We start from the raw sequence: 26381 nt of genomic DNA, 5'->3' as shown, positions 1-26381 counted from the left end.
CTTCAGATGTTTTTATCTCCGCCAGGACGATGGCTGGAGATGGAGATTTTGTTTTAGCCTGTGTGTGTGTGTGTGTGTGTGTGTGTGTGTGTGCGTGCGTGCGTGAGTGAGTCTGGAGATAATCTCACAATCTGCTGGACCAATCAATGTCAATATTTTCACTGCCAGTAGACTAAGGAAGACATTTGAATCCTAATTCATTAAATTGGCCTCATGGTGGCACTAAACCAGCCTATTTTAAGCTTTAGCCTATAACTCTTGAACAGTAGATCATACACCTTTTTCAGTCAGATGTCTTGTGGAGATATGCACTCCGTGGAGCGGCCCTTTCTAATTGGACATCTCAGTTTACTGGGCCGAAGAGAAGAGTGGAGAATAAAGGAGAGGAGAGGAGAAGAAAGGAGAGGAGAGGCTAGGGAGAGATGAGTATTGAACTGTTATGTGTATCAGACACACAGCAGGGCTCCAGCATATAGAGGACATCAAATATTTAAAACGTGTGGGCCTGCGGCTTCATGTGTGTCCCTGAGATGCTACACACAATTCCTTGGGGAAATTTTGTTCTGTTAGCAAACAGTGCAACTTCTTCTGACATGGATATTGTATTACTCAATATGTTTACACAGTTATGGTATTGTGCTGCCCTAGAAGTTAGATGACAGGGCGTAATTTAACATAAAACTCCAGACTACTACATATTATTAGTACACATACAGCACGTCACATTTGATTAATTAAGCTCACTGAGCAGCTTCAAAGTTTAAGTATGGCTTGTCTTTTTGGTGAGCATATAAACCTAACTACACATGCTAAAACACTACTCTTGCTGCCTGTTAACCCGTTCTCTCCTAGCATGCCAAACATCCTTACAGGCTTCAGAACTATATTTCTCACTGGGATGGAACAGTTTTTCCTTTTTCTTTTCTTTTTTTTAATTATTATTTTTTACAAATGATAATCAAGAGTTTGTTTTACTGTAAATCCAATGAAATATTATACCAGCCAAAAATAGTTATTTTCAACAAATTCAACAATGTCCTGGTGTCCCTATTTAGGTTTTTTTTAGGTTTTATTTGATTTATTTGAAATGCAATAAAACCACAGGGTTACAGCAGTTCGAGGATAAACACAATAAAGTCCTTAGACTTATTTCCATTGTGGTCCTCTCACAAGCAACAGAACGTTAAAAACATGTCATTACAGGCATCGGCTACATTTTAGAAAATAGCAGAACTACAATCCTGTAGATACTGGCTATTTTTTACCACACACACCGGCATATGAAAAAGTATAAAATAGGGCTCATCAACTGCACAATATTTTTTATTTATTTCATGTGAGTTCATCTGTTGTTTAAACATTGATCGTCCTGTGTTCAAATCTCATAGTCAAGGCTAAATATCCAGCTCCATTCAAGCAGACAACATCCTTGAAAAGCCCAGTGGGGCGTGTGTGGATTATAGATTTGCCTCCATTAAACTGTTATTGCGGACGGCTATCGATCGGTGCAAACAGCTGTCTCACACATCTCCGCACAAAGACCCCACTTAAAAAACCCTGTGGCTACACTGGGTTACCATTATGAGCAGAGGAGAGTGGTGTCTCAATCACTCTAACAATCACTCAAAAGGCACGTCAAGCAGTGCAATTTAAGCTCCATCGCAAAACAGTTTCACATGCCAAAAATAGCCGACCTCCAAGTTCACAACATATCGTATCTGTGACCCGTTGTGAGCTTGTAGGTCGGCTATTTTCTGTGTGTGTGTGTGTGTGTGTGTGTGTGTGTGTGTGTGTGTGTGTGTGTGTGTGTGTGTGTGTGTGTGTGTGTGTGTGTGTGTGTGTGTGTGTGTGTGTGTGTGTGTGTGTGTGTGTGTGTGTGTGTGTGTGTGTGTGTAACACGGATCCATTGTGTCAGCACTGCAATTAAATGTGTTCCATTAATGATTCAATTAGGCAGCTGTAAGTTAAAGACCGACTACAGTGCTTTAATTAAGTCGTGACAGTGTGTTGACCAAAACATTGACATATCCTTCGCCCGACCGCGTACTGCCTTGCTAAAGGGCTAGCAGGCTAACTCTGTGTCATACAAACACTCGATTGAACTGATTTGAACTATAGCAATCTTTAGAAGGTTACAGAAGCCTGTTTAATCAGGTCACAAGCCTTCTCTGACCTCCAAGTAAGTATAATCCTGAGTATTCATTTAACTTTGAGAATGTACCGTTTGTAGCTCGGTTTAGTTTGGCTTGGTTGTTGTTTTTAAACATTATTTTGTTATTGTTGTAGTTCGGTGAACGACAGGCAAATTAGGCATAATAGGTCATCATTGGTGAGGAGGGGGGGGTGGGGGTATGGGGGGGTGCTAAGGTGGGATATCGAACGCTATGTTGCTGACTGTTGATGTGTTTTGTTAATTTCCCATCCCTACGGATTGAAGATTAGAAATAAAGGAGAGGATTAGGGAGGTAATATCACACATACGTACCTGCTTTTGGAAAGTGTTTGGGAGTAATTGGAAAATGTAAATGACTGGAAGTAGACAGGAAAAACAAAACAATCTAAAAAAAACTGTTTTGCCTCACCTAGTTTTGACTTGGGGATAATGTGAGAGCTTTTTGTATTTGCAGGTGATAGATTTCCAGGTAAGGTGTTTATTTTGAGAGACTGCTATTAGCAAACACTGTTGGCTTGTGAGAAATGTTTTGTTATTTTGTACCTAATGGCTTTTGCTACAGTATATATCACTTTCCCTTTCTTTATTTTTCTCTGTCTGTCTCTCTCTCCCTCTCTCTCTCTCTCTCTCTCTCTCTCTCTCTCTCTCTCTCTCTCTCTCTCTCTCTCTCTCTCTCTCTCTCTCTCTCTCTCTTTCTCTCTCCCTATAGAGTACCTCTCTTTCTCTATTTGCCACATGACACCACACTGCAGTGAAATGCCAGTACGCCAAGATTTCTTCAACATAGTTACATAAAGTAAGAAGCAAATAAGTCGAGACATGCAAGGAAAAAAATATAAAGAAACTAGAAAAAGTGCTCCTCGGAGCACAAGTCTCCGCCAGGTCAAGTAGATTATTGTGGCCTCCTGGTGGCGCTGTAATAGGCCAATGTGAAAAGGGTGCCATTTCTTCTTAGGCTTGCACAACAATCGGACACTGCATTCAATGATTTGAGGCATTTTGTTCCAAAAATGTGGTTTGCTAAATTAAACCTGCTGGTGGCGCTATAACAGGCCAATGTGAAACGGGTGGCATTTCTTCCTCGGCCTAGTGGAAATGTGCGTGCAAAATTTCACGGAAATCGCACACTGCGTTCGTGATTTGAGGAATTTTGTTCAAAAGGGACCCATCCTGGAAACTTTGGGAGCCAATGTTAGCCAAGTAGGATGGAATATGAAATATCGGACACATCCATCTTGATCAGATGACTATAGAGATACTGTGTACCAATTTGCGTGATTTTTGGACAGAATCTGAAGGAGTAAGAGCAAAAAATGTGTTTTACAAAACTCAGCCTCCTGGTGGCGCTCTAAAAGGCATTTGTGAAAAATGCAGGGCAAAGGTTTTTCCTTGGCCTCTAGGGAGTGTGCGTGCAAAGTTTGACGCAGATCGGTGCAGTTATAGCTAAAAACGTGAATTGGCCTGTTATAGCGCCACCATGAGGCTGATGTGAACGTTTTCAAGTGGCATTTCTTCCTGGGCCAAGTGGGAATCTCTGTGGAAAATTTCACGGAAATCGCATGCTGCGTGCATGATTTGAGGGTGTCAATCAGGATGTAGTATGGAAAATCAGACAGGTCCGTGTTGATCACATGGCTATAGAGATACTGTGTACCGATGTGCGTGTTTTTTGGACAAAATCTGTAGGAGTAATAGCAAAAAATGTGTTTTCCAAAAGTCGGCCTCATGGTGGCGCTATGACAGGCCGATCTGAAAAATGTGGGGCAGAGGTTCTGCTGTGGCATCCAGGGAGTGTGTGTGCGCAGTTTCACAGCGACCGGGCCAACGGTGGCGGAGATTAGCTGGTCACAGACAGAAGGACGGACACATACACACACACACACACACACACACACACACACACACACACACACACACACACACACGGTGGTTGACGATGGTGCATGTGTAATGGGACCAGGTGTGGTCCTTGCTGAACCCAGAGGAAGCTGGTCTTTAACAATCTCTCTCGATCTTTACCCGTGGCTGTTTTTGTCCCTATCTCTATCTTCCTCTCTCCCTTTCTGCATTTTCCACTCTCTCTCTCTCTCTCCTGTCCTCTGCCATCAGTAAGTCCATTTGTTAGGTTAGCCATACGGTTATTGCGCTCAGTGCTACAGCACTGTGAACTGAGCCAAGATGGAGCGAACATATTCCTGATGGGACGTTTTCTGACAGTGAGCTAGTCAATGACCTTACAGGCAGCCAGCATAACTGTCTGTTTGTCTGCCTGTTTGGCTGACAGTGTCAGTTGATTTATCCATATTTGCTCTGCACAATCTCACACACACATGCTGGGTTTGCTTTCCAAAGTTTTTCCTTCAAATTTTCCCACAATGTTTATTATAAATCATGCACAGAAGATATTTAATGCCCCCTTTCTTCTACATTATTGCTGAACTATTTGCTATTGGCTCCATTCCAAAGAGGGTTTTTCACCAAAGACGGCAATTCTCTGGGAGGCTCATCAACTCCGAACACTTTGAAAAAGTTGCCAAAACACAAATCACTGTTGTTGTAGAGTCATATTGACTCTGAAGGCTTGGAAAAGGTTGCCAGAATACAAATCAGGGTTCTTATGACTGCATTGGCAACAGTGTGTGTTTAGTAAACCCATTATTCTTATTTTTATTATTTTCTAGTATCTAGTATATCATCTAACATAGCTTCTTCTGGTCCGTTACATTACATTAGACCCTGACACTTGGATACTGGCTTGAAACCACATAACCGCATAAACATTACATTACCTACAATCTAAATATTGTTGCTGTCAGGTTGAAACCTTGTATGTCCAAAATCGTTACTTTGCAGCAACTGGAAGATGGAAGTTCCAATGGACCCATTGTACTGTAGTTATTATTTAGTCACAAGCTCAGTGGTTAAATATGTATAAAAACCCTGACAGGCTTAACCACTTTCAACCTGGCATCACTATTTTTGGCTTGTTATTATAGAACAGTTTCACTTTTTAGTTGTATTTCCCCCCCAAAAAAATGTGTAGATCTACAAGGTCACTTGTGAGCTATTTTGCATGACCCAGTCATACAACAAATTATAAAATAGGGCATTCATTTATGAACATACAAAATGAAAAAATAAATATGGAGAAAATAACGATATTAAGCTGTGGGTATTATTTCAGTTGTCTCGTGTAGTCCACTTTATGAATGTATGTTCCAGTATGCCCATGTACTACAGTATGTGTGGAATCCCTGTGTGTTGGGCTGTACACCACGTGGCAAATTCAAACAATAAAGTGTTTCTAATCAGATTTTGTTGGATTCCATGTCCTATTAAACAAAATTAATAATAATACAAAAAGTTCGCCCAATGGAGATTTATTTTTACGAGCCCTCTCCCTTGCAGCACCAGCGCCACGGAAGCCTGAGGCAATGCTGATAAAAGCCCTGTTCAGATGTAAGATGGATGAAATATCCCTTTAAGTGCAGTCAGCCCTGGACCAGGTCTGGGTCAAGGTTCCGTCCTTCTGTCTGTGACTCACTAAGATCCAGCGACTTCATGCCAGCCCTGTCACACTGCCAGCTTTTACACTTTTACCATCTGCTGCTCCTTCCTTCCTCTCCTCCCCCTGTTTCCCCTCCCTCGCTGACTCCCTTCTTCCCTCACAGCCAGCCTTGTCAAAACAAGTCAAGGTGGCAGCCCCAGATGTGTGTGTGTGTGTGTGTGTGTGTGTGTGTGTGTGTGTGTGTGTGTGTGTGTGTGTGTGTGTGTGTGTGTGTGTGTGTGTGTGTGTGTGTGTGTGTGTGTGTGTGTGTGTGTGTGTGTGTGCGTGCGTGCGTGCGTGCGTGCGTGCGTGCGCACGCGCGCATGTCTGTACGTCTGTACGTCTGTGTGTGTGTGTGTGTGTGTGTGTGTGTGTGTGTGTGTGCGCGCCTGAGTGTGACAGCTACTGCAGAGAGAGAGTGGGGATGCTGGGAAGTGCTGTGAGGATGCTGTGAGGTGGTGGCAATCATCCAGACAGACTTAGTCTCTGTGTTAACTCATTCAGACCGGGAACGCATCTGTGTATCCACTTTATCCATATTTTATACTTTGGCTATTCAAAAATAGCAGATATACAGTACGAGCTCATAGCGCTACGAGCTTGTAGATCTGCTATTTTTTGAAAAATCATGAACATTTGTGCAAATATTTGAATACATATAATTTTTAAAGCAAACATTTGTATCTCAAAATCTTTGCTTCTGGGGTCTTCTAAATCCTAACAATAAAAAAAAAACGTATGTTGCTATAGTCAGTGGTTCTCAAACTTTTTCATGTCAAGGACCACCCAAAATTATATGTATTTGGCTGAAATATTACATTCCAGGGAAGCAAATATTTGAGTAAAAAAAATCGCTTTAAAAAAATGATTTGTACACATTTTCACGATTTAAAAAAAATAGCAGATCTACAAGCTCGTAGCGCTGCACTCGAATAGCCAACGTGTTCCCGGTCTTAATGGGTTAACAGCTACAGCCAATGTCTTCTCAGCAGCTAAACACAGATCTACAAACCAACCCCGGTTGAGGGTTTACAAGGTCACTCTAGAGTTGCTTGTGACTTGTGAGGCAGTGGCAGCCTTCCAGACAGCACTAGACACATGTGTCACACAGCTCTCAGCATTTTATAATGATCAGAAGCAGGATCATTTTTATTGTCAAGTTTGTTGTCAAGTTCATATATGAGAACTTTGTCTTGGTGAGGTTGGTGCATTACACTGACACAACATTATATGGAAGGATTTCAATTATTTACCATTATTTACTCAACTTATTTATTTAAATTTTAAAGATAAGCATAGACACAATACCACTATGCAAGATGCAATAGACTTGAACTAATAATGTACAATATATTTGGACTAAAACAGACTAAAACGTCAGGCGTTAGCACATACTGTAGGACACAAAAGCAGACAAATAGAGTGAAATAGTGAAATAGTGAAAATATTATAATATTATAATGAGCTCCGGTGAATGAGAGAGAGAGGGGTTGAGACAAGAATCATGGTCAAAGTGGTGAGCAGGGGTCAGGGTATCGAGAGGGCGGTCGGCAGTCTGTGGAACTTCAGGTTGAAGGGGTAAAGCAAAGGCATAATCGGTGGGTCATGTCCAGGTACAAACGGACAGGCAGTCAGTCCAAACAGGCTATGGCAGGCAGGGGAAAAGAATAAGGGTAAATCCATGCAACAAATAATGAATTCGAAGATGGGAAGTAAGGGAGAAAACATGTTATCCTCAACAGAAGGCGAACATAGCAGGCAGTAAACTGGTTTAATTATTAGGCAGAGTAGTCTGCCATGAGGCTGGTAATATACAGACTAATCATGAGTGGGAAATGGAAACAGGTGTGTGGGAAGTGGGTGTGAAAAAAAACAAAAAACACACTGTTTTTTTTTAGTGGCATGCTCTCTCGGCCATGTGCTGTTGTCATCGAGACTTTGTTGTCGACTGCTCTGCCGCTGTGGTGGTTGTGCGTTGTCATTTGGTTGCCGTCTTCCTTCTCGTCCTTCAAGTCCTCCCCAGGACATGATGTGATGTCTGGCACTGGCCGCGCCATACTGTTCGGTCCCGTCTCCTCACTTGGGTCATGTTTGGCTGGATATGTTTGCGTTCCGGTCTGCCGTGTTTTGCTCACTCTGCTGAAAACATTCTTAAAATCCTTATTCCATTCAGGGAGCCCTCACCTGCTGTCCGTGGATTGGGTCCCTGTGAACCAAACTCGGCCCAGGATTGGCCAAGAGCCACAAAGCAATTGCCGGCTATCTACACAGCTGCAGGTCTTTAGATGTCAATAACAGTATCAATATTGTCCTTGGGTTGAGTGGCAGAGAAAGTGTTAATTAAAACAGAGAAATTAATACAACACAAATGCTAATAAATCAAACCAATATAAGAAAACACAATCCGTTCCCCACTCCTAGTGAGGATAATACGCCAAAACACACTTGCAGGAAAATAATCAAAGTGACTTTGATTATTTTCCATTATTTTTTATTTTTTTTAGTTTGCAAAGGAATGATAATCAAAATCACACTAGCAAAGAAATGATCTAAATCATCTACAACTGGTGTGTGTGTGTGTGTGTGTGTGTGTGTGTGTGTGTGTGTGTGTGTGTGTGTGTGTGTGTGTCTGTGTGTCTGTGTGTGTGTGTGTGTGTGCGTGTGCATGCATGCGTGTGTGTGTGTGTGTGTGTGCGCGCGCGCGTGAAAGAGCAGGAAGGAAGGGTGTAAAGCATTATTACACTGAATATTATACTTTATCACATACCCAGTCTTTATTTGTCTGGGGTGAGAGGGTGATAAAAGAACCGAGAGGCTCATAAGCTGGCTGATACAGCAGCTGAGCAGTCAGCATAAGATAAAGTTCCACCGTGCGCTGAACTGTCACCACAAGTCACCTTGCTGCGGAAGGAACTCGCCATGTCAAACATGAACAGAACTCTACCACCAAACACGCCTGCTGTGGATGGTTTGGTAACAGTCACGGCTGAATAGACACTGGAGTTTATCCGAGCGCAAAAGAATCCAAAACAGAACAGGAAACAGCGACCTTGGATGGTTCACTGACTGAATGGCAGGGGTTTGGGTGGGACATGGGAGGGATGTGATGTGAATTGTATCTACAGTACAGTATGTTCTCTGAAAATGTAAAAAAAAACATTATTTTGGTCTACCTAGAAATACTAAACACGCAAAATGAAGGTGAATGTAAAAAAAGGACAACGTTTAGTTATATGGGAATAACATAATGTTCACTTTATTCATGTTTCGTTTATTTATTTATCTGTTCTCTTTTCTTCTTTTTCACTGGCACTACGTGCTTGGTTGGGGGATGAGAAAATGGGGATAAGAAAAGGAAGGACAAGCATTTCTCCTCATGTTGTATTAATATGCACTTTATATGCTGTATGTTTCTGCCAAATACAAAGATTTTAGAAAAGAAAGAAAGAAAGAAAGGCAGTGTATCAACAAGGGCGAGGACCAGTAGCACCCACTGTGTTCACTCAGCCAACGCCTTCCCCACACTGACAGGTGATCCCAGTGGGACCATCATTGTGTTTGCTGCCTCAGTTCCTCGTTGACAGTAGTGTTAATCAAACACACTTTCCACATCTTTGGGAGTTACTAATGCAATGGGTTTGTGATAAGCACATTATAAGATGTGGATAACCTCAGGCAACGATCAAGGGCGCAGTTCTCTTTACAACTTAGAGGGGACAACAGACTTTTCTCTTAAACTTCCCTATTAAGTTCCTTATTACGTTTTTTACCCAGGAAAAAAACAAGGAGTATTTCCCAACACAGAGGTTGTGCTAGGATTTTAAACTGCTGACCAGAACATCTTGAATGTTTATACAGTTTGTCAGATGTTTGGTATAAATTATCCAGTTTCAATGCATGTCATGAATGACAATATACTGTAGTGTACGTTATTGTACAAAAGTTAGGGCTAGATATTTGCAACAACAAACAGACAAACATGCCCCCATGCTTAAATGCAGGGCTTACAAGTATTGATACTGTACATCAGGGCTATTCAACTAGATTAGGCAGGGGGCCACAATCATAAAACTACTTGAAGTCAGGGGCCACAAGACCGTGACAACAAAACCGTTTAACCGCTTGTTGTGTGCTATAGGTGCGATAGGACACAATAATGGACACATTATGTCCATTATGGTAACTTATTAGGGCTTGCTTCATACTGCATTCTGATGTTTGATAGGAACATTTCTGTGTCAGTCCTTTATAGTGCACTGGCTTAGATTTTGATATTAAGAAAATAGGATAGATAGATAGATATTTCAGTATGTTCTGTGCACTTGTCCCTGGGATGGAAGCATCTTTGTTAAAAGAGTATTGGGGACCAGGTGAAGTGTTTACATGTTCGTATGGAAAGGATTTTCATTTTGTTTGTTTTGAGCACTCGGGTGATAAGAGCACAAGGTCTTATGATGTAAGATGGAAGATGGACAAAATCCACAAAGAAATAGCCATAATAATTGCTACATTATTCTGAAAGTAGTTAGAAGTATGGAAGCAGACAACATTTCCGGCTGTTTTGTTTCTTTGTACTATGAAAAGGTCTTTATACTTTTAAAGATATTTTTGTGGCAGACAGGAAATAGGGAGAGAGATGGGGGGGGGGGGGGGGGTGACACACAGCTAACGCCGTCGGGATCGGGATCGAACCCGCGACTCACTGTAAGACTGGATTACCAGCTTATGTGGTATGTGCCTGGACCGGTAGGCCAGCAGGCACCCCGATACCTTTGATACTTAATACTTTTTTTTAACACCAGATGCTTAAGTACATATGAAGTGAGCTACTTTAACAATTTGACCCAAGTGATTTTCTTATGGTTGACTTACACACCAAAGATTACATTTATCCGCATTTGGGTTCCTTGCGTCTTGACTGCAAATGCAGTACTGGTAGGTGTTAATTTGGGACCCTGAGTGAGTTACTAATATTCCTCCAAAAATAGTAGCCTGCATTTTCTTCTTATCTGTTAATGGTTGATTAACCATTAACAAGCTTCAGTTAACAGTTAAAAAAAACATTCAAAATGGTCATCCTGTACAACCAACCATATAATAAAAAATATTTCATTTAACATTGGAACATGTAAAAAGAACATGTTCCAGGGGCCACAAGAAAGCTCCGCTGGGGCCGGATTTGGCCCGCGGGCCGCCAGTTGAATATCACTGCTGTACATTCACATGAATTCAAATTGTTTGAGCAATCATCACAAAACACACAGATGACCACTGCACAGCAGCGGGCTTACAGAACGCTTATGCACAAAGCTATACAAGTTATTTAATGTTGATTCGTTGAAACGATAAACAAAATAACACTACAGTGCTCACCTGCTACCTGCCTGCAGTACAAAGCACACGTTCACAACAGCAATTCTGCACCACTGACAGCGATCAGGTCATTTTGGGACCCACTTAAACTTACTGTATGAGCAATGGTATCAATAGCTAGAATAAAACAATGACACAGTGGCCTGTCAGTTCCATTCATGAAGTAGGCTATTGACCACTATTTGGGCACTTGGTGACGAGCGTTCTGCCTTGCGCTCTGCCTGCTCCTCTGCAAAGTTATTCACAATGTCCAATTTATTCATTTTCAACTGACTAAAGTTCGCCTACGCCACACCGCCAATACGACCGATATGTCTGAGTCATTGTGTTAGAGGCTTTGTCAGAGTACGCGTCTGTCTGTGTCCCTTTTGTGCCCACATATGGACATACCTGATGTCATTAGTATATGCCCATATACCCTGTATATTGGCATGCCCATATATGGACATATCGGTCGGATCGGCGGTTCTGGACAACAGCATATCCAAACAACTATCTAATACAGTCAGCTTAGGTATTCCTTGTTCAGCAAGGAATATAAAAACAAAAAACAAAAAAACATCCTTTTCCTCTGGTTCTCTTTCACTCTCTGATTATTGTTTTATGTTTTGTTTGTTTGTGTGTTTCTGCTGCTTGCACAGTTTCCATCTGTTTGTATCTGCTCCATTGTTGTTTTTTTTGTTTTTGTTTTTCCCTAGGCCTATTACTCACCGCTTCCTCCCATTCAAGCTAATTGAGCCTGACAGCAGCACTAACTTACTCTGTTCCTACTGTGTTCTAATCAAATACATTAAACACAGCTTATTTTTGTCTTCACTGGCATCATAAAGGCTGCATAGCTCCTGTGGAGTACGAAATGTGCAGTCCGCCAAGATAATCCGCTCTTAGTGCTGTTATGGGCAATTCTCTGCATAATTATATGTTGTTTAAGTAATTACTTCCAAGTGACTTGCCTCTGGAAAATAATTATTTTCACTGGTTGAAAAAATCCCTTCCTGTTGTAAGAAATAAGGATTCCAACTAGGGACACCTATCTGCTTGAAATAATTTAGCATGTGTTTACTTCCAGTATTTTAAGGGTATGGTTGTTTTAGCTTAGTTATTTTGTAACGTTTATTATAGCTGCGGAAATTTGATTGAGCATAATCCTGAAGCTTGTAGCCTGCTTCACACATCATACACTTACAAATATTCACACTGCTCAATAAAACCACAGTCCCCTATTGTTGGCCGCTGGGAGCTGACCAGTATGATGATCACAGTCTTCTCCTGTGGGCCTCTGGGAGCTGCTTGGAATGATCACAGTCTTCTACTGTGCGCCACCGGGAGCTGCCCACTACAACCACAGTCTACTTTAAGCTACTACTAGGATCTGCCCGGTCAACCATGCTGCTGTTAGCCACTGAGCAGCTCTGCTGGAGCAACTGGGGAATGCTTTGCTCATGGGCACATGAATAATTGCTGACAAGGTACTACAAGGGAAAGAGCATCTCTAGTTTCACTTTCTTCACTTGGATTTTATGTCTGATCCTAGGAATAACTTTTGACAACCCACTGCTTGTGAGTGCTTGGAACCTGCTTTTCAACTGGACAGTGTCAAATGGTAAATGGTGCATTTATATAGCGCTTTTATCCAAAGCGCTTTACATAGATTTACATAGATTGTGCATTGCATTCACCAATGGCGAAGGCACCAATTTGCTCATCGGGAGCAATTGGGGGTTCAGCATATTGCTCAAGGACACTTCGATACTAACTCTGGGGGAGACCGGGATCGAACTGGCAGAACCTTGCAGTTCCCATTCGGCCGCTCTACCAGCCACTCTACGTAGCCCTGAGCCACAGCCGCCCCTTCAACTTCTCACTTCTACACTGCCTGCCATAGCTTATGTACAATGTTGTTTCAATTACATTTTTATTATTGTGCTAAATTACAACAAGTTGTCTCAAAACACTTAACATATAGAGCAGAGACCCGACATTGTCCCACCCTGAGCAAGCAATTTTTGCGACTATGGCAGATGTTTGGTTGTTGTTGTTTTCTTATCACTATTGTTGTTTATCATGTTACTATGTTGCTACTGCATTGTCAGAGGAGGACCTTTACATAAGACATAATAGATAAAATCCTTGAACCTACTTCACAGCTTTTCAACAGTTGATTATGGATTTCCACAGGTATGCTGATGTTATGGTGGTGGAGACCTTTATTTCAACTTAGTTCTGTTTATCACTGTTATCCCTCAAGTGCATTCAGTCAGCCTCTCAGCTATCTATACCTTTCTATCAACTATGGGGAAATACAAAAAGGCCAACTGAATATAAAAATCACACCCAGTGTGAAGAGAGTGGTGCCTTTCATGAGTTCATTTCATTAAGCTATAAATTAGCTTAAGCCTGCTTTAAAATAACTTTATATTGGCAGAAACATCTTTTAAATATTTGAACACACTTAAGTTACTTTTAAGTACTTAAGGTACGTTTACTCAAATTGTAGATCGGTCGTTTTAGTGTGTGTGTGTGTGTGTGTGTGTGTGTGTGTGTGTGTGTGTGTGTGTGTGTGTGTGTGTGTGTGTGTGTGTGTGTGTGTGTGTGTGTGTGTGTGTGTGTGTGTGTGAATGTGCGTTCGTGCGCAAGTATTTTTACTCAATTTAGTAAATGCTTTGACTTCAATTAGTTACTTTTTACAGACTTTGATGACTTTAAAGTATTTTTTACTCAGTTTAAGTACTTTAAAATGTTTTACTGACTTTTACGTGTTTTTACTCATTTTAACATCTTTTAAGTATATTAAGTATACAAATATTAAGTATTTTTACTCGGTTTAAGTATTTTAAAGTATTTGTACTAATATTTGAGTATTTTTACTCATTTTAAGTATTTTTACTCAAAAGTGTGTGTGTGTGTGTGTGTGTGTGTGTGTGTGTGTGTGTGTGTGTGTGTGTGTTGTGTGTGTGGGGGGGTGGGTGGGGGTGGGTGAGTGAGTGAGTGTGGGTGTGTGTGTGTGTGTGTGTGTGTGTGTGTGTGTGTGTGTGTGTGTGTGTGTTGCACTCCTGTTAGTGTATAATTAGTGTAACTGGTTGCATCTTTGTGTTGCGATCAGCCGCAGCTGTTGAGGCCGTCCGCAAACATACGGACGGACGGACGGACGGACAGACACACAGACAAAGTCAGTCCTTGGAGTGGCTAGCACCACTCAAAAAACAAAAAAAAAGAACTAGAAAAGTGTGGACAATGTTACATATACTGATGCAGTAACATCCAACTATGTGTCTCTGTCTGTCTGTCTGTCTGTCTGATTGTCTGTCTGATTGTCTTGTCTGTCTGTCTGTCTTTCCGCGTCCCATGCACGTGCATGTATGTGTGCATTTTAGGGATTAGCGGTCAAGGATATGTATGTAGAGAATGATAGCCAGCACGCATGACGAAGGCTTAGAGCCAAAACGATGTTGGTTAGTGTGGTTTTGAACTCAGCTCTCTGTTCTACAGTTGTTGATGTGTAAAACATTGTTTAATATTGCTGACTTGCAGAATCAGTGGTCACAGGAGAAAGTGTTTTGAAATTATATATTTTTAAATTCTATGCGATCGGATATTACAAGAAATGGTAACTAGCTGGTAGAGAGTTTAGTATTATTAGGATAGATACAAGATAAACAAAGACTGTACACTCCCTAATATTGTATACAACGCCAAATGACTTCAAAGGGACTTGTACAATGGCTTCCACTGACTGCTGCATACAGCGAGTGGCAGGCCCATCTTTTTTAAGATGGCACACATTGTTTGCAGAAGCTTAGGCGGGGAATTCTTTCTCCTGACATATCCTTAAACCATGCATTTCCATAAATTTGCATCATTGTTTTTGTGCCTACGAAGTGGGTTGATGGGAGAGCCTGTGTGTCCTTCAGCTGTTGATGTGCTGTCAAGGAGAAACTGCTACAGATACTCCACACCTTTTTTTTTTTAAAGGCAATTGGGCAGTTTGCTCCCCTTTGTATTTTCTCTTTATTTAGATGGGTAGATTTAGAAAGCTGAGAGGGAGATAGTGAAGGAGAGTCACAGCAGGGATTCAATTCTAGGCCAGCTAAAGGGACATGTGGGTCCGGAGGCAAAGGTCTTAACAGACATTATTCTTTGTACCAACTGGGCTACTTGAAGCACTAGCATGTTATTGCCACCCCACTCTCCCTCAATTCCATCCTCCGTGTGACAGCAGCAGTGACTAACAGCCTTAAACTGAAATGTTAAATGAGTAACATAGACACAGTGGTAGTCCACAGTGCTAAATTGTGGCACTTTCCCACTGCATGGTACCAACTCAATTTCTTTCTATTACACAGAGGGTACAGTATGTGTCTCTGCTTTTGATATACCCCCTCTGGTCCCTTTTTTGATTAGGATATATTCTAACCCTGCTTTTGGTCAGACTGAGTTAAATACAACAATGGGGGAAGGGGGGGGGGATTGGGGTTGCAATTATTTATTTATTTATAATTATTTTGAGAAATGTTGACTGTGTGATATGTTTGTTTAAAGCAATACAAGGCAGGTCCAAAAATAATGATTTTTAGCAACCTCTGCTGGTCACTACCGTCATTGCAATTATTTAGCGCAGTCCTGCATTACCCAGAATTCCATTTGTTTTCACAGGAAGACGGAAGCGTTTCAAAAAGCGTTATTTTAATTGTTTTATATTATCTGCGGATCGTTTCTCTTAGCCAGTGGAGGTTTAGTTACCGTGAGCTGTGTTTTCTTTTGCTGTTGTTTTTCCAGCTTCAAATCTTAAAATCAAAATCTTGTCTTAAAAACAGCGTGATATTCCTTTTTGTTATTAGCGCGGTAGTTCCTGGCCAAACAGGAAACTGGTGCAGTAGTTCCTGGCCAAACAAGAAACCGTTGCATTTCCGTTTCCGTTTCCCGGCTGGATGATGTCATTTTCGCGGGAAGGACGCCCCCCCGCCAACGTTTCAATAGAAAATAGTTTATAAAAGGCTTTCGGGGGTGAAATTCATGGAGTGGGTGTTGTGAAACATTTGCCACTCACAAAAGATATAGGCTACAATTTCACTTTAGTTTTTTAGAAAAAGTTACCTAGTATAACTTTAAGTCTGCTAATATCACAATTTAACGATTTAATAAAAATGCATATTAACCACATTAACTCTGGCGTTCTTCTTTTGGCCAAATCTTTTCAAAAAATTTAACAATGGTGAAAAAAGACTTCCGTACACCCAGTTCCTTTACAAGCAGGTGCGTAGGCGACAAAAACAGTAGGTGAGGTGAATCTGGAAAGATTATACCCGCACACTGCCACTTGCAAGTTCAAGAGAAGTTTATTACAGAAAAAAATACACTTAAATAAACAAATAAATGTAATAAACTTCTCTTGAACTGTGAAAGTGGCAGTGTGCGGGTATAATCTTTCCAGATTCACCTCACAAAAATATGACAATAAAATAAAATAAAAATCAATATCCTTTGCATGTTCTCCCCGTGTCTCCTAGGGTAGTTAATACCCACAAAAACATGTAGTAATCCTGGTCGCTATACCGCCTTCCCCATGACAGCCGGGGCGCCTGATGGAGGGGAAGGGAACTGGTTGGAATAACGTGTTCCTTCCACGCGCTACGTCCTACGTACGATAAAAAAAGAAAAAAAAAGAAATCTATACCCTGAATGACGCTATTTATCGTACAACGAAGTATATATGTAAATGCACCCCAAACACGCCCACCCCCGTTTTTTGTTCTTTTTTTTATTTTATCAAACCCTGGTGTCAGTCACTCCTTTCCAAGAAGCCCGGTCCACAAATACTTTCACTGTGATGGATGATCATATCAGTTTTGGAAACTACTGAGAACGCATCAGCTACTGGGGCCTGTCGGCAAACAATATAAAAAGTACCAGTCAAGTGTATCAGTACGTTTCCCAGCAGGGACAACAGGAGAGCTTTGGATCACTGGTACACATACTGCGTTATCACAGCCATTCTACAGATACAATTATATCGCTCCCCATCCACCCATGTGATAGCAGCAGCCTAGAGCTTATAGATGTGTGACCGAAAGGGTTGCCAGCCCAAATTCCCAAACCGGCTTGGAAAATCGAGATGCAGCAAATGAATAAGATTAACTGTCTGGCACATGACCAACAGAGCACAGTGGCTATACTGTACTAATGTCGGTCACTCTCCCAGTGACCAACTGTAGTACAGCTTCCAGTGACCAGCTGTAGAGGTGGTTGTACTTCTGTATAACTCACAGTGGCCAACCATAAACCAGACTGTCTTAAATCCCCAAAGGCTACACCAAGCCGGATTAATGTGTGTGTGTGTGTGTGTGTGTGTGAGTGTGTGTGTGTGTGTGTGTGTGTGTGTGTGTGTGTGTGTGTGTGTGTGTGTGTGTGTGTGTGTGTGTGAATATACATCCTTCAGTGTATATATATATATATATATATATATATATATACATAGGATGTATATATATATATTATATGTATAAACAACAATAAAATCCTAATGAAACTAGAAAAAGTGCTCCTCGGAGCACAGGTGGGCCAGCAACGTTCGGAATTCGCCAATCAGGATGGAATATGCAAATCGGACACTACCATCTTGATCACTTGACTATAGAGATAATGTGTACCGATTTGCATGATGTTTGGACAACATTTGTAGAAGTAATATAAAAAAGAAAAGTGTTGCAAAAATCGGCCTCCCGGTGGCGCTATAATAGGGCAAGTTAAAAGGGTGGCATTTGTTCTTCAACGTAGTTCGAATGTGCGTGCAAAGTGGCACCGCAATCGGACGCTGCGTTCATGATTTGTGGCATTTTGTTCAAAACGGGCCACTCCTGCAAAGTTTTAGATGTCAATGTTAGCCAATCAGGATGGAATATGAAGAATTACAGATCCATCTTGATCACATGACTATAGAGATCATGTGTATCGATTTGGATACAATCTGAAGGCTTAATATAAAAAAAAATGTTTTACATAAGTCGGCCTCCTGGTGGCGCTATGAAAGGCAAATGTGAACATTGCAGGGCAGATGTTTTTCCTTGGCCTCTAGGGACTGTTCGTGCAAAGTTTCACGCAGATCGGTGCAGTTAAAAACACAAATCGGCCTGTTATAGCGCCTACATGAGGCTCATTTGAAATATTTCAATTGGCTTTCTTCCTCGGCCTAGTGGGAATGTGCGCGTGAAATTGCAAGCTGCGTTCACCTTAGCCAATCAGGATGGAATATGGAAAATCGGACTGATCCGTGTTGATCACATGACTATAGAGATACTACAGTATACTGTGTGTGTACTGATTTGCGTGATGTTTGGATAAAATCTGTAGGTGTACTGTCAAATTTTTTTTTTTGCAAAAAGCGGCCTCCTGGTGGCGCTATAACAGGCCCATGTGAGAAATTTGCGGCAGAGGTTCTGCTCTGGCATCCAGGGAGTGTGTGTGCACAGTTTAGCTGCGATCAATTTTTAAATAGGCTCTGTCATGATTAATTGACCACATATATGAAGTTAAACAACTAAATTCTATCCAAACGATATCTTAAAAGTAAATTCCGTGTTTGAGAGTGTTTAAGTTTTAAAACCAAAAACAGCGGACAGAAAAAATGGCCGCCCGTTCCATTTTTGTCGGCTGCACTCGGTTCCATTTGGTGTCACTCGAACTCGCCACCTGATTGGCCAACCTTCGCTGTCAATCACTGAACATTGTGCGAGGACGCTGATAGGACAGTTCACACGGACACGGACGAGCACGGACACGCACACACGCACATGCACTTCATTTCATTTACATCCCGGATACCCGGATGTCAAAACATAAATAGTAAGGAAAATACAAATTTCAGAAAGAGTACTGTGTTTCAATGCAGGAAAACACCACAGCATCATTATATAGTGGCTGATAGAGGGGAGAAATGCTAAATATATATATATACTGTATATAAATATTTTTTTTTTAATTTAGGCTTCAAGTTACCTAGAATCCCTTTAAGTTTCATCCTCCATTTTCATGGCAATCTGTCCAATAGAGTTTGAGATTTGTTGTGCACAATTGTACATTTTGGCCTAAGGGTGGCGCTAGAGGAAAGAGCATGGGGGTCACCAAAATGTGTTCATCCTCCAATGAGCATTAAGGTGTACAGTGAATCCCATGTAAATCCAGCCAGCAGATTTCAAGATATCTTGTTTCGGACCTATGTGTTAGACTGATGGACGGACCAACATCACATATCCTAAGGGCAAAAACTGTGGTCATACTGAACAACTTCTAGTTGTGAATGTGTGAAGCAGGGTGTTGCTGTGTAGAAGAACATCAGCACTCTGCTCACTTTCCCTGGGTAAATAAAGGGTGAAAAGAAATCCATCCCATAAGGGATTGTACATCTCCAAATCCATCCAACCAATAAGATTCAATCTCTGTCTGGGTACACACAAAAGCCTCTGTGATGAAACGGAGTAGTTGAGCTGCAGGGTATTGTGTCTACATTATTGGCTTGGAGGAAAAACTCATTGTGAAAGACAAAAAAAAGAAACCAACCCCACTCAACCTTGGAGGCTGTGGCTCAGCAGGCATGCCTCAATTTAGTTAAAGCAATGTTTCATCCAGGAGATGATGGAATGGGAGACAGGGAGAGCAAACAGGAGAACAGACATTAATTCCAGTTGCTCTGTGTGGGTATCTGTGTGTTGGTCAGGTCTGCGTCCGTCCGTCCGTCCATCCGCCCGTCCGTCCGTCCGTCCGTCCGTCCGTGTGTCTGTGCCTGTGCCTCTGTATCTCTGTCATTGTGTCGGCCTGTTTGTGAGTTTGCTTCTTTGTCTGTTGCTGTCTGTATAATATGTGTCTGTCTCTCTTTCTTGTATTTCCCTCTGCTTCAGATAGTCTTTCAGTAAAATATACGATACCGTTCCAAAATGATTGCTGGCATCCGATGGCAGACATTTTTGTACACAAAGGTAAACTGCCAACAAAACAATAAAAATGAACCTTCTCATCATTACTTTAAAAACCTTACGACTTGATTACCATCAAATTTATTAATAGATTTGCACAAAACTTTGTGGAAAGGTTTGTCATGGCCAAAGGAATAATTACCTTTTTATGGTATTTGGCCAAAAGGGTGTCGCTGGGTGTGGTCTATCATAAAAAAAAGGCGCAGATCTTTCAAACAATTTCAAATACTGCAACACCAAAACATTTTGAGGAAATATTTGGGCAGGGAGGAGTTTTTCAAATATCTCCAAAGGGGGCTTTATGGGATGTCATCGGACACAACTCAGAGCCCCTGACTCACTATGTAGACCCTGTGTGGGAAGTCTGGGATCCCCTAACTGCTCACAATACAATGAGTAGGTTGGTGCCTTGCCTGGTTTGTCTGTGTGTGTGTGTGTGTGTGTGTGTGTGTGTGTGTGTGTGTGTGTGTGTGTGTGTGTGTGTGTGTGTGTGTGTGTGTGTGTGTGTGTGTGTGTGTGTGTGTGTGTGTGTGTGTGTGTGTGTGTGTGTGTGTGTGACCGAAACATTGCTTCTCTCTGAATAAATGTGCTATTTATTTTATTGTTTAATAAAATGTTTTATTATTAAGAGTGACAGGGGGCGGCCTGGGGGGGCTTATATATTCACTCAAGGAAGCACTCTAGAGGAAAGGCCATGGAGTCACCAAAGTCAGTAGAGTTCATGGACCATAAATCCCATAACCCATTAGATCTTGAGTGCAAATTTAAAATTTTAATAATGATACATGAGGAAAAGCGAAGGAGTCAATCAAAACCAGTAGAGTTTGCCCTTTCTGAGTGCATTCAAATTGAATGGCAATCTTCCCAGCATTACAAATTGTGAGCTTAGGGTGTGGGAACATCATTAACTCCATTGGATCATCAAAATCTGTGGCCATGCTCTGGCGGACTGTGTAGCAAGTTTCATTTTGGTGGCACTAGGGAAAAGGCCACATGGTCACCAAAATGAGCAATGTCATTCTGTCGGGAACGTCATGGCAATCCAGCGAGTAGTTCTTTTAGATATGCCGTCAAGGATCAAGTTGCTGGACGGACCGATGGACTGATGGACGGACCAACCGACTGACTGACTGACATAGCCATCATTAAAACCCTGCCGCTAGCTGGGCTAAAGACTGTAAATAAACGTAACTGTATCTTTGCGACCACAGTTTCACAATGAACCTTAAAATATATTTTTATTCTAATAAGAAGAACATAAATGGTCACTATGTGCTTAGACCTGCCACTATAGCCAAGCACTCGCAGTCAGTCAGTCTCCCCACGGCCCTGTACCCTGTGTGTGTGTGTGTGTGTGTGTGTGTGTGTGTGTGTGTGTGTGTGTGTGTGTGTGTGTGTGTGTGTGTGTGTGTGTGTGTGTGTGTGTGTGTGTGTGTACGTGTACGTGTGAGTGTATTTTTCCAGGCATCTGTTGTGTTCTTGTTTTTTTGTGGGGTTTATTTTATCCAAGTGGTTGTAGGCAGGTCCTGCTTTGCATTAAGTGCCACAGTCATTTCCCCGAAACCAACAGGCAGGTCCAGATTTGGACTCAACAGCCGGGCTGAGGTCCTGCCAAAGGATTTATGGAGACATGCTTTTGGTGGGAAAGCTGCCAAAGAAATACAAGGCTTTCAATTTCATCAGCTTTCCACTGTCGGCCATCCAGCCACTTTACACTGACTGTTATAAGGTGTTTTTATGTTCTTTATGGGTGGTTTAGACAGAAGATATTGTTGTTTGTACCCTATAACTCCATTTCAGCAAGGACACATTATTAGCTGTTGAATATATGTGGGACAGCGATAGCCTAGAGAGGTAAATGGGTGTGTGTCTAAAAGGTCGCTGGTTTGAATCCCCAGACTTGGGCCGGTACTGCAAATCTAGGTCAGGAAGATGAATGAGAAATAATCTCCTCTACTTCAACAATATTTGGATACAGTATTTGCTTTTGAGCAAAACACTTGACCTTCAGTTCAGTGTACTGTAGTTGCTCAGTGAGCAACTGTAGAAGACAGTGGTAGTACAGGACAGAGCTCAGGTGTGTCTGTCTGAACTGAGTTAGACTAAACTGGAATGAATAGACCATTTTCACAACAGCCATAATGACATGAAATTGTAGGGTAAACACAGGTGATACCAATGATACTGATTAATGTTCTGTTCCATTTAGTGTACAGTAGCTGAGCCTTGGCGGTGAGCTCTCACATGCACAATAGCAGCACCCTGACTGTGATGTTTTTTGCTGTTCTTATACAGTGTAATAGTATGTGTCATGAGTTCGATAAAATTTCAAAGCAGCATTAACGCTCATGCATTTTAAAGTGGTGTATTCTACTCAAGATCAAATATGAATGTGCTACTTTAATGGTCTTTAAATTTGCATAATATTTACATTTCTCTTCAGTTCAGTGTACTTTTCCCCCACTGGTGCAAATCATTATGAATGAATGTGCTGATATATAAAGAAAAACAGTACTGTCTCTCTGGATGTTGGTGACAATGCCACTGACGCTGATCCAGTGGACAGAGTACAGTCTCATATCCTCCTCCAGTGTCTGTGAAACTTGCCTTGTGGACACTGATCTGCATTTTGCCTCCCGTTTTAAGTCCAACCACGTTTTTATTTCTTCCACATTGCTTGCTATGAATTAAGTTCAATATGCCACAACTGCACCACCAAATCAGATTGTTTTTTATTTCCCTAATTCCTCAACTATTGTTTTGGTTTTAACCACTTAACTTAGTCTCAGAAATGTACTGTATGGCTAATCATGGGGGATTTTCCTAATCATGTAGGGGTAACAATTAGAGTGGATACATGCACATACATGTGCACATAATTCCACGCTGATTTCTCCGCCACAGCACGATTTATGAAAAACCTTTGTGCATTTTATTTAGTGTGTCTCTGTCATCCTAAAATTGAGCCCTCCAGCAGTGTTTATTGTTTCTATCCTTTGGCTATCATCTGGCTAGCTCGACAGTAGTTTTTGGTCTTGTATCTTTCCTTGCCATGTCCATGTTGCTGTGGGATGCGCTTGTGCTGGTTCCCACAGAACAAGTCTGGGAGCTCCTCTTGTCTGTGGCAGTGATCGGCCAGACTCATTCCCCTGGCTGCTGTCTTCTCACTCATCCTTGGTAACCCCCATACAAATGTATGATGTAAGCAGCATTCTGGTGTGGCACCCATCAAGGGATTTCTGCAGGGCAGGCTACCAGGTCCAGCATTCACACATTCACAGCCATGTAGGAGAACAGATTATACAATCGCTGAGAAGAAGTTGAGCTTGATATGTCGGGGAGAGGGGGAGGTTGGACTTCCACACACTGGCGCCTCCAGGTGAGCACCCTCCTCACTTTAAGGTCTTTCTCTGATGAGTTGACCCTTGAGCCCAGGTATTTGAAGGCTGGATGCTTCACACACTTTCATACATATGGCCCCAGGTGTCTGAATTATGTGTGACTATACCTCAGGACTGCCTACAGCAATACAGAGGGCAAAAAACACAGCCATGGGATGGAAACGAAGCAAACCTATATAGCCTGACTTTAGCACTGGCTGAGTGGTTGCTGATGCGCTTTGCAAGGAGCACTAGGACAGATACAAATGTAAAGAGGCAAGTGATTCGGGTAGCAAGAGGCACAATAACAGTAAACACAGGATTAAGATGCTCAATACGAATATGAATCTACAATTCAGTTGGAGAACAATGAGATTGTTTTCATTGTCTAAAAACAAGAGAGAAATGCTTGTGAGCATAAGCTCTACAGTACATTTTCTTACACACAGAAAATCTGGATAAATTAACTGCAAAATCCTGAGTGCTAATTGAATTCACGAGGCCGATGCCTGTTGTGAAAGATGCCTGTTGGGAATAACGCCTGTTGGGAACGATGTCTTTTGGGAGCGCGTGCCCTCCAGTTATGCAATACCCGTTGTAGCCCTTGTACCCGTTGTACCATTTGTCAGAGTACCCCTTGTACCTGTTATACCCTTTGTCAGAGTATTTAGTGTAGTATACCATTAGTTTGAGGTCAGTCTATGACATTAGTACTATGATGTCATATTGAAGACATCAGGGACCCTTACACCAAATCTCTTCGCCGAAAATAGACGATCTACAACCTCACAAACTGTTTACTTGTACAGTAGATGGGCTATGTTCAGCAAATGTTCCCCCCAGAATAGGGAGGCTCTAGGGCTCAAGTGGTTAAAAGTTGGACAGAACTTTAGACATATTACCAATGATTGATTAAAAGTCCACCTGATTCTAATCTCCCTCTGTAGGTGTTTCAGTCACTGGAGATGCAAAACTGGGAGAGGGAATCCAGGATTTTGTTCTTTTTGTGAAGGTATGGAAATTAATTAGCCAGGTACAAAAGAAGGAGCTACAGTACTTCAAACGGATCCGCTTAATTAAAGTGGAGAATATCATTATTCCCTTTAAACCTATAGCAGTATAGGTAAGACTGGCTCTGAGGACAGCCACTAAAAATAGAGATCTCTTTAATCTCTACATGAGTATTGTGTGTGTGTGTGTGTGTGTGTGTGTGTGTGTGTGTGTGTGTGTGTGTGTGTGTGTGTGTGTGTGTGTGTGTGTGTGTGTGTGTGTGTGTGTGTGTGTGTGTGTGTGTGTGTGTGTGTGTGTGTGTGTGTGTGTGTGTGTGTGTGCGCGCGTGCGTGTGCGCGCGCATGTGTGCGTGTGTGTGACAGAGAGAGGGAGATAGGGAGGGGGTGTTTATGAGGCATGTGTGTGCAAAACGTGTGTGAAGTGTAGTGTGTGAAATGCTGATCTGACAGGAACTGTTCTTTTCATCTCTGTTTAACCTAGTTTGTTCCATCCTGGGTCAGAACTCAAACAGCACTTCACTTCACAGCCAAACCACACTGTCAGTCTACATGGGGCTTCTTGTAGACCACTTTGAGAATTCAATACCATTATGTCTGTTAGTGTTTTGGCTGAGGTACGAATCAGTCTGAGAGTTTGGAGGTCATCAAGCAATAAATGATTATAGAAGAGATTCAAGTTAGCATAAAAGAGATCTGAGATCTACAGGGTTGAATTTTTATTGTGATAGCATCATACAGACATGCTGTACCTCTTGGCAATCTTTTCCAAATGATCATTTGATTTGGCATTAACTTCAGTACACTATTTGAGTTTGGGGTTGTGATGACCTGGACGCATGCCCATACCGGATAACTGAACTTGTTCTAGCGAAGATGACAGCATCCTCAATAACAATTGAGCAATACGTTAGAAGGCTCTTCCAGCAATATTCAACTTTGTAACATCTGGAGATTTGGAGAAATGTGCCCATTCAAACATGCACTATGGTTCAATGACCATTTCATTTTATACTGCGCCACAACTGTTTGGCAGTTATCAGAGTCCTCTATTACAGTGGTTCTCAAAGTGGGGTCCGGGGACGGTTCCAGCTGGTCCCCAGCAAAATGAGGAACAATTTAATTTATACTTCAGCTATTCAACAATAGCCTGTCTACAAGCTCACAACATGCTGCGATGTGACACGTTTTGAGCTAGTGGATCGGCTATTTTCGAAACATCTTGAAAAATGTGGAATCGTCTATAAATGTGGGAATTTAGAAAACTTTTAATACAAATCTTCTCACATGGGGGCCTCTAGCACAAAATCTTTTCAGATGGGTGCCGGTGGCCAAATACGTATCAGTTTGGGGGTCCATGAAAATGTTTGATGACCACTGCTCTATGATGCCCCCCACCCCCACTATCCCCATACCTTTTCATAATTGCAAGCAATGCCAAAACAATTATTGTCATTGGTTGAACAAACAACCAGGTGATCAAGTGAGCATAAAGTATTATATCCAAAGCCTTTATTTTACATTTGCTACATAGTTGTAGTTGTATATTGTCTCTGGACAACATGTCATGTGCCTGAGAGAGGAAGATAGAGAGCACGAACAAACACGTACGTGCACACTGCTATACTAAATAAAATGGCTATATTAGTCGTTTTGGCTTTAATTATAGGTACATTTTCTAAAGCGGTTTTGATAAGACGAGTCATTTTACACTCCAGTCGAACCGTGCATTCGAGAGGAAAACATACGCACCTCGTCACAAAGCTCCAGTAGCCAGTGACACTGGCCACCGGCGCTGGCCTGCAGTTCCGCCTCTAATGTTGAGAAACTCTTTGGATGTTTGGTGTAACACCTTCATTTCCCTTCGGAGATGAATAAATTGCTTACCTACCTATACCTACATATTCGTTTTCACTGATGTTAAGCTTTCATCTG

The 26381-nt window shown here is 41.8% G+C and overlaps 1 protein-coding gene across 1 annotated transcript in view; it reads left to right on the top strand.

Moving 5' to 3' along the window:
* Positions 1–26381, top strand: part of ntrk3b (neurotrophic tyrosine kinase, receptor, type 3b) — a gene marked incomplete at both ends in the record, with an annotated part of 250628 nt that overhangs the window by 60150 nt on the left and 164097 nt on the right. The window lies entirely within an intron of this gene.

This window comes from Gymnoscopelus microlampas (assembly GCF_963454915.1).
Source record: "Gymnoscopelus microlampas genome assembly, chromosome: 1".
In the NCBI taxonomy this organism is placed as follows: domain Eukaryota; kingdom Metazoa; phylum Chordata; class Actinopteri; order Myctophiformes; family Myctophidae; genus Gymnoscopelus; species Gymnoscopelus microlampas.
This window is presented reverse-complemented; position numbering and strand designations above follow the sequence as displayed.